Here is a 9414-nt window from a genome sequence, read left to right on the forward strand (position 1 = left end):
TATTGGAACATATTTCTATTCAAGAGTATTTAACATATTTCCAATCAAGTATTTAAACATAGTACTTAAACTTTTGTAAGAATTTGACACAACATAACTAATGGCACGTCAAGTGTTACCATTTTAGCCCTACCGTGATATGATCCAATCCACGACCCCTTCTAGCTTCAATAATATCTTTTAGGCCAAAATACTTAGTCCCACGCAAGGTATAGTGAATTACCAACCAATTCCCACCCACCAACTTTCAGAAACCTAACACTCACCCATGATTTAGAAAATTAACACTTACCCTCTAAAATTAAAATAAAATTAAGGGCAAAATCATCATTTAACAATAATATTTAACATTTATATTATTTTACCCCTTTAATTTGAAAAACTAACAATTTCGCCCAAAATTAAGTTTTAAAAAATGACATTTTTTCCCTACCTAGGGTTTCTAATTTCACAAACGAATTTTCAACCAATGATGGCTGATCTCTCTCCCTCTCGGTGTCATCACTCCTTTCGGTGTTCAATATTAGACGGACAATATTTGGATTCAAAGAAATCCAGACAAAGAGTCAAAACTCTTCGTCTAGATCTTTGTTGTCTAGATGAAGTCGACTTTGTGTGGACGATGATGACGGTCCAAATGAGGAGATTGATCTCTTTTGGACCGTCGTCATCGTCTAGACAAAGCAGACTTCATTTGGACGATGAAGATCCAAACGAAGAGTTTCAACTCTTCATCTAGATTTTGTTGAATTCAAACATTGTCGGTCCAATATTGAACACCGGAGGGAGAGATGATATCGAGAGGGAGAAAGATCGGCTATCGTTGGTCAAAAATTTGTTAATGAAATTGGAAACCCTAGGTAGGGGGTAAAATGTCACTTTTCAAAACTTAATTTTAGGTGAAATTGTTAGTTTTTCAAATTAAGAGGGTAAAATGATATAAATGTTAAATATTATTATTAAATGATAATTTTGTTCTTTATTTTATCTTAATTTTGGAGGGTTGGTGTTAGTTTTCCAAACCATGGGTGGGTGTTTGAGTTTTTAAAAGTTGGTGGGTGGGAATGAGAATTCACTATACCTTGGGTGGGACAAAGTCTTTTGGCCTATCTTTTATTATAATTCTATTTGTTTTAAATGAGTTGCAAGCTAACATTTTGTTTTTGTTGGTGTAATTTTTAATATTATTGAACATATGCTCACTAATAACTCATTTTCTCTAATTTTTTTATTTGTTGAAGTTGAAATTAAGTACCAAATACATTCTAACAATGTAACTCACCCACTTTTATTTTACAATAAAATTATGTACAACTAATTTTGACTCTTTTGAGTAGTATTGAGTAGTATTATGTGCAAAATTTTTTCACATAATTTTTATACATAAATAATAATATGTTATTATATGATTGAATAGTTAAAAATTAATAATAAAATAATACCCAATCATATGATAATACATTGTTATTTGTGTACAAAAATGGTGCACATAATTTTATTGTTATATATTTAACTGATATATTATCATGTAATTGAGTTATTTTGAATTAAGGATAAAATAATACTTAATCATATAATAACATGTCATATAAATATCTAATTAAATATTTAAAACTAGATACACATAATATTACTATTTATTTTATGGTTTAGTAGATGTGTAGATAAGTTCTAAATATTATCTCATATTGTGATTTGCTGGAGTTTTATAATATCATTGAGGCCAAATGACTATTTTCTCTCTAAGGTTTAATACAAACTCAACCTCTCCCCTGCTAACTATTAAAAATCCAAACTCTCACTCATAGACTATTAAAATTAACAGAAATAATTAACTTTAAAGGTAAAATAATCATTTAACTAGTAATATATTCAAAATAATAAAACATTATTTATTTCTCCCTTAAGTTAAAAAAATTAATAATTTTCCTCTAGAATTAAACTTTGAAATCTTACATTCTCCCCTAGGGTTTAGGGTTTTTTTCCTCCCCTTTTTCAATGTTGAAACCGGTCAATTTTTCTCTCCCTCCTCTTTTTCGATGCCTCTTTAGTGTCTTTTCCCACTATGAATTGTATTCATTCAATGACGAAGACGATTCACAATGAAGGAAGACGTCGAAAAGGCATAAAAAAAGGGGAGGGAGAACAACCTTAAACCTTATGGAGGAAAATGTAAGGTTTCAAAGTTTAATTCGAGAGGAAAATTATTAGTTTTCTAAATCTAGGAGGAAAATGGATAATGTTTTTATTATTTTTAATACATTATTAGTTAAATAATGATTTTACCCTAGAGTTAACTATTTCTATTAATTTTAATAATCGATAGGTGGAAGTTTGGATTTTTTATAATTAATAGTTGGGAGGTTGGGTTTATATCAAACCTTGGGTAGGAATATGTCTTTTGGCCTATCATTGAATAATAAAATAGTCATATTACAAGTTAAAGCGCAAGCAAAAAATTCTTACCAAATAGATGAATTTTAGCATTTTTATGATACATTTAATCATCTTTCATCTTTATTTTTGACAAATACATGATAACGATTATTATATTATTATCTTTCATTTTATTGGGATAACAACAATTTCCTTCTAGATAATTAGATTTAATATATGATTTAAAACATATACCTTATATAATTTCTTGAAATATTTTCGTTGTATAAATGAAGGATTGTACAAATGTGAGAAGGGGATCTAATAATTTTTTTGAGAGCTTTTTAATACCATCTACAATTATTTTTCCGAACAATGATAAGAATATGTGGACATAAGTTTCTAAACAATGAGCCAAACCACTCTAACAACATCTTTCTCTATTGCTTTTAGACAATTGCACAATCTCATTCATTTTTTAACTTCTTGTGTGAGATTACTCCATTGTTTTTGCAAACTTGTCTATGGTGTAGATTTTCACATCAACAAAGAATAACACACACATCCTCAAGATATTTAAAAAAGAAAAATTGATTTATGTCATTTTAAAAGATGAATTTTTCTTTTGGTCCAAGATGTTAATGTTTTATTGAAGATAGTTTAAAATCGTCCTTTATTAATTATACAACAAAAGTTATCCGATTATCAATAATAAATGTCTTTGAAATTTTGCCTAACAAGACAACATATCACAGTTTTAGTAATAAAATTTGTGGTCCACAAGTCATGTAGCTCTTGACTATTAGATGAAAAATTCTTAGCCTGAGGCACATGCATAGATGTTGATTACTTTCTCAAATATTTTAGCCTCATGCACAATTATTTTACTTGAGAATTTGGTCCAAATTTGGGAAAGGGAGATACAATATTTTTATTTTTTAATTATTTTGCTTAGAATGATCATTACACTATAATAGCAATCCAAATGAGAAAAGATAATATGTTTATATTGTGTAAAAACTTTATATTTTTATTCAATATAAGATTTTTTATATTAATACAATTTTTCAATCAAGAAACTTCGAAGAGTATTAGATATCATCCTACACAAACAGTTAAACGGAGGTATTTTCAGTTTTACATTTATTTGGTTTCACGATTTTGTTTTGCAGAGTCATCTTTTTAAGAAAAAAAAAATTTATATTGACGTAAATCTCTTAACTATATTTTACGTGAGATTATTTGCATAAAAAATAAGTTCCAATATATATTTTAATTAAGGAAAATTAAAATAATTACTCCTTTTTTTGGGGTAATAAAAAATTTACCCCAAATTTAGGGTTTTAAACAAAAATACCCATATATTAAAGGATTTAAACAAAAATGCCCCAAATATCCTATAAAATACCAAAAATACCCTTCTTAATTAAACTACCCTTTTTTTAAGGATGTAAGCAAAATTACCCCTAATTTTAGGGTTTAAATAAAAATGCCCTAAAATAATACCAAAACTACCCTTCCTTTATTTCTATATAAACCATATATCTTCTTTCATTTTTAACATATCTGAGAGAGATTTCTGGAAAGAGAAAAGAAGTTCGCATTCAGGATTTCAAGCGAGAAGAGAAAAGTTCGTGATATCAAGGTATTTATACATACTATTACTTCAATTGTTATTATTTTAATAATAATGTAATTATATGTAATGTTTTATATAATAAATTATAGTGGTATGTAAAAAGTGAAATAATAAAAAATACATGGGTTATGTTGTAAATATTATAGTAGTATAGGGTGAAATAATATTTTACAATAAAAGATGTTAGAGGATTAGATAAGATAATATTAGAGGGTAAAATGATATTTTATAATATAGGGGTAACATGATATTTTCACAAATTAGAATCGCATTATTCAAAGTATATTAATAGTCACAATATATAATTGAATTATGGAATAGGTGTAATTGTGCAATAGAAATCTGTAAATAGTATTTTTAGTCATATTATTTATGTTGAGTATATATTTTATTGTAGGATTAATCTAAATAGTTGGATAAGCTTTGTTTCCAGATTTTTATATAAACCATATATCTTCTTTCATTTTTAACATATCTGAGAGAAATTTTTGAAAAGAGAAAAGAGGTTCATATTCAGGATTTCGTATTCAGGATTTCGAGCAAAAAGAGAAAAGTTCGTGATATCGAGGTATTTATACCTACTATTACTTCAATTATTATTATTTTAATAATAATGCAATTGATGTTTTATATAATAAATTATAGTGGTATGTAAAAAGTGAAATAATAAAAATTACATGGGCTATGTTGTAAATATTATAATAGTATAGGGTGAAAAATATTTTACAATAAAGGATGTTAGAGGATTAGATAAAATAATATTAGAGGAAAAAATGATATTTTATAATATAGGGGTAAAGTGATAATTTCACAAATTAGAATCACATTATTTAAAGTATATTAATAGTGACAATATATAATTGAATTATGGAATAAGTGTAATTGTGCAATAGAAATTTGTAAATAGTATTTTTAGTCATATTATTTATGTTGAATATATATTTTATTGTAGGATTAATCTAAATGACAGGATATGCTTTAATTAGATACGGAGGGAAATGGATAGAAAGAGATAACAATGTTATAAAATATATTGAAGATAATAGGAAATTGATTAAAATTCCAGAACACACGACATTTGAAGAATTAATCCAAATGGTGAGTGACAAGTGTAATATAGATTGAAAGATATTTAACATTCAACTAAGCATGAAACCAAAACATCTTAACGATGACATTCCAATAGAAATTTCGAATAATGAAGATGTTGAAGTTCTTAATGGTCTGTCTAATCTTTTTAAAGAATATGTTCTAGTTTTTGTAACAACTACAGTTAATGATGATAGTTATGAAGCTTAACAAGCAGATAAGGGTTTACAAGATGGTGAGTCAATTAGTTATCTAGAAAATCAAATTGTTGGTATAGAAATGATTCAAAATATCAAGATCAATCCGAAATAAGAATTTTCAGAGGAAGATTTTGCATATATAAATGATGTTCATGTCGATGCATTATATCATGCAGAAGAATTTCTTAATGGCAACGAAGAAAATTTTTCAGAATGGAGTGAATTTGACAGAAAAGTTGTGCATGATATTCCAATCGAGGAATCAGAGGTTGAAGAAAAGACACATGTTAATAAAGATATCGGAGGTACAAGTAGTTTTCCAAAAACAAATCCTGATGATAGGAATATTCGTATTAATGCATTTCATTGGTTACCTTCTTTTCCTAACCAGTCATTTACATCTAGAAGCTCAAGAGTGTCAAGTGATAGTGATACTTCAAAAGTTGGTACATTATTTTCAAGTAAACAACATGTCATTGACATGATATGTCAAGATGCTCTTCAGAGGGGATATCAGTTTACAATGGTTAAGTCAAACACATGCAGATGAGTGGTTAAATGTGTTAATGAAGGATGTAAATGGTGTGCACGGGTAGTTAGAGTAGGAGAAAGTGATAGTTTTGAATTACGTTGTTTGGATACCCATCACACATGTTCTAGAGACCAGATATTACCTTACCATAGGCAAGCAGACATCCGAGCTTTAGGACAAATTTTGAGGACCAAATTTATATTAGTTGATTGTGTTTATTAACCAAATGAGATCATTACAGGTATCGCTAACCGATATAAAATTGATATATCATACGCACAAGCATGGCAGACGAGAAATTAGGCACTTCAATCATTAAGAGACACACCCGAAGAGTCGTTTATATTGCTGTCAAAGTATTGCTATAATTTAATATGTTGTAATCCGGGAGCTGTGACACATACACTAATGGATGAGTAGAAACGGTTTAAATACTTTTACATGGCATTGGGTTGCAGTATCTGTGCATTCCAACAACATATTCGACCTATTATTTGTATTGACGCTGCTTTCTTAAAAGGTAAATATCTGGGTCAACTATTTATCGTTGTCACATTGAATGGTAATAATCAAATATACCCATTGACTTTTGGCATTGGTCCCAAGAAAGACCATGACACATGGTATTGGTTTCTAACAAAGCTAAAAGATTATTTTGGTAAGGTACCTGATTTAGTCATTATTTCAGATCGATATGTCAGTATATTTTTTACAATGGTTGAAGTATTCCCTGGTGTGTACCATGATTATTGTTGTCAACACCTTCATTGTGCGATCCAAGTACAAGAAGAATGCAAAATCACATAGATGTATTGGAAAACAGCTAAGACGTACACGAAGTATGAATTCTGAGAGGTAATGAAGTCATTGGCCCATATGCACTCTTATGCAATCGCATACCTGTGTGAGGTGGGTTTTGATCGATGGACACGAGCATATTTTCTAAGGCATAGGTACAATATAATGACTATCAATATCACTGAATCGTTTAATACACTAGTCAGACATGTTTGAGGTTTACCTATTACTATGTTAATTGAGTTCATCAGAGGTACATTGCAGCGATGATTTTATGAAAGAAGAAACCATGCAAGTAAATACATATTCAATATTATAACATGTTATAAATGTGTGTATGTAAACTTGTACTTAATTACTCACCATATATGTTTGTATTTATGATTTGTAGATACTTTTACCAGCCTAGTAACACCTTAGGTTGAAGAAAAAATTGTCAAATGTGTGCGAAAATCTTTAAACTTAGAGGTACGTCCTATAACATCTAAACGATATCAGGTTCTTGGTAATGTCCAATATGATACCTTAGTCGACCTTACGGAGCGGACATGTGCTTGTAGAAAATTTCAACTATCACAAATTCTCTGCATACATATCATTGTTGTTGCCAGATATATTATAGGATCGAATGACCTAAGAGGGGGGGTGAATTAAGCAACTTTAAAACTATCTTTACCAAGTTTGATAATTAAAGCAATTTATTCAAATCAAATTATATTGCCTATTTTTAATCCAATGTATGAAAATAACTAAAATATTTCAAATAATCAATACAATCAAAATAACATAACATAAAATATAAGTTTAAGGAAAGAGAAAATCAAACACGCGATGTATAGTGGTTCGGCTTAACCCGGCCTACGTCCACTCCTCCAAGCTTTCTCCCTTGGAGTATTCAACTAATCCTTGGTTGATTAAAACCTCAACCAAGCTTTTCTTCACAACCAAAATAGCTTCCAAGGTGCTATTAACCTTTATAAATGTTGAAACTCAATTTTTCTCACAAGAAATTTTCTAATCTCTCCAAGAGTGAACCTCACTCTTTTATAACACGAATTTTAGTATGAAATTGAAATATGATCTCTCTCAAGAGTGTATATGAAAGTTAAAGCTTAGTACAACCCAATGCAAATGAAATTACAAAGTGTATGAGCAAGGGTTTTGATTAGAGAGAAAAATTTGCAAGTAAATAGCTCAAAATTAATTTGCTCTCAAATATGTGAAAGTTCTTGGTGGCAAAAGTTGTTTTCGAATGAAATTGATTGGGTTTATATAGGGGAAAATAAAGAAAGTTACGGTTGTGCACAAAGATAGTCGTTTTAGTTATCCAGAAAATGCACAATTCGGTCGATCGGATGGAATTCGATCAACCGGATGTGACGTGGCACTTCCGTGGAGTTTACATGACACTAGCCGTTGGAAAAATTTAAACCAAAATTCGGTTGACCGAATTTCTGAAGCCAAAATACATGGCTTCTGGATAATTCGGAAGCTAATTTGGTTGGTCAAATTCGGTCGATCGAATTTTATTACATTTTACCCCCTGAATTTTCAAAAATCGTAATTTGACCCTTAAAACTTTGAAAAGTGACAATTTAACCCCTTTTTTTTTAAATTCTTTCAAAACCAACTTTAAGATATGAAAATATAGTTCACAAAACTTCATCATTTTAAATGAATTAATAAACTTTAATGAAAAACTTGGCTTAACCCAATAAGTTTGAAAAACGACATTTTAACCCAAAATGTGAAAGATATAAAAATGAGTTTTCAAGTGAGCTATCCCATGTAAATAAATATTCTAATCAAAATGAATGCTCCACATTACAAACATGTCTATCTAAACTTGAGTTTTACTTCAAATCTTCAAGAATTCTTCACTTGAGTCTTGTCTTCATTTTCATCTTGAAACTCCTTCAAGTGCGCTAGATTAATTCTTGCAATCTAAACACATACTCAAGTAAAATCATTAGTTAATATGTTAAGGGACATATTAGTTTGTTATCATTAAAATAAGAGCATAATGACTCCTTGAGTCAACATATGAAACTCACCACTTGTATTCAATAGGTGCATCCATACTATAACACCGTTTTTTATCGTACAATATACGCAGAGGTTGTCAATCCATTAGAAGATCAATCTGGGTGGATCCATCCAGAGGAGGCAAGTGTTATCCACCCTCCGTTCGTGCATTATCGTTGTTTGGGTTGTCCAGTAAATAAAAACAGACATCCCTTGCAACGAAAGATTGTTGAACAACTTATTTGTAGCCGATGTCACAAACCTAGATATACGAGACAAAATTATAAGAGTCCTATTCCAATACCGAGTTCTATATCATCAAGTTCAAGAAGAAAAAAAAATGGAAGATAACTACACTTATAATTGTACTTGTTAATTTTGATATAAATGTTGTTATCGTGCTTGTTATTTTAACTATAATGTTTGTGATTGTAATTTATTATCTTTTAAATTTGTGATTGTACTTGTTAATGTATTTGTAAAATGTTGACTAGTAATTGTTATATATGTCTACGTTGATTTCATATATCATTTTTCATTCATTTTTTATTCATTATACTTGTCACTTATAGTAATTATATAAAAGGCAAACGCATATGAATGAATCAATATATAGATATACATATATACATATGAATGAATAAACATGTATACATATAAAAATGAGATATAATATAATCGTTAATCAATATCCTAAAAAAATAGTTATGTGCCTAAACGCGTGCGTATTCGTAACGAGTCCTCCCCCTCAAAAG

The sequence above is a fragment of the Mangifera indica genome, chromosome 14 (genome assembly GCF_011075055.1).
Source record: "Mangifera indica cultivar Alphonso chromosome 14, CATAS_Mindica_2.1, whole genome shotgun sequence".
Lineage (NCBI taxonomy): Eukaryota > Viridiplantae > Streptophyta > Magnoliopsida > Sapindales > Anacardiaceae > Mangifera > Mangifera indica.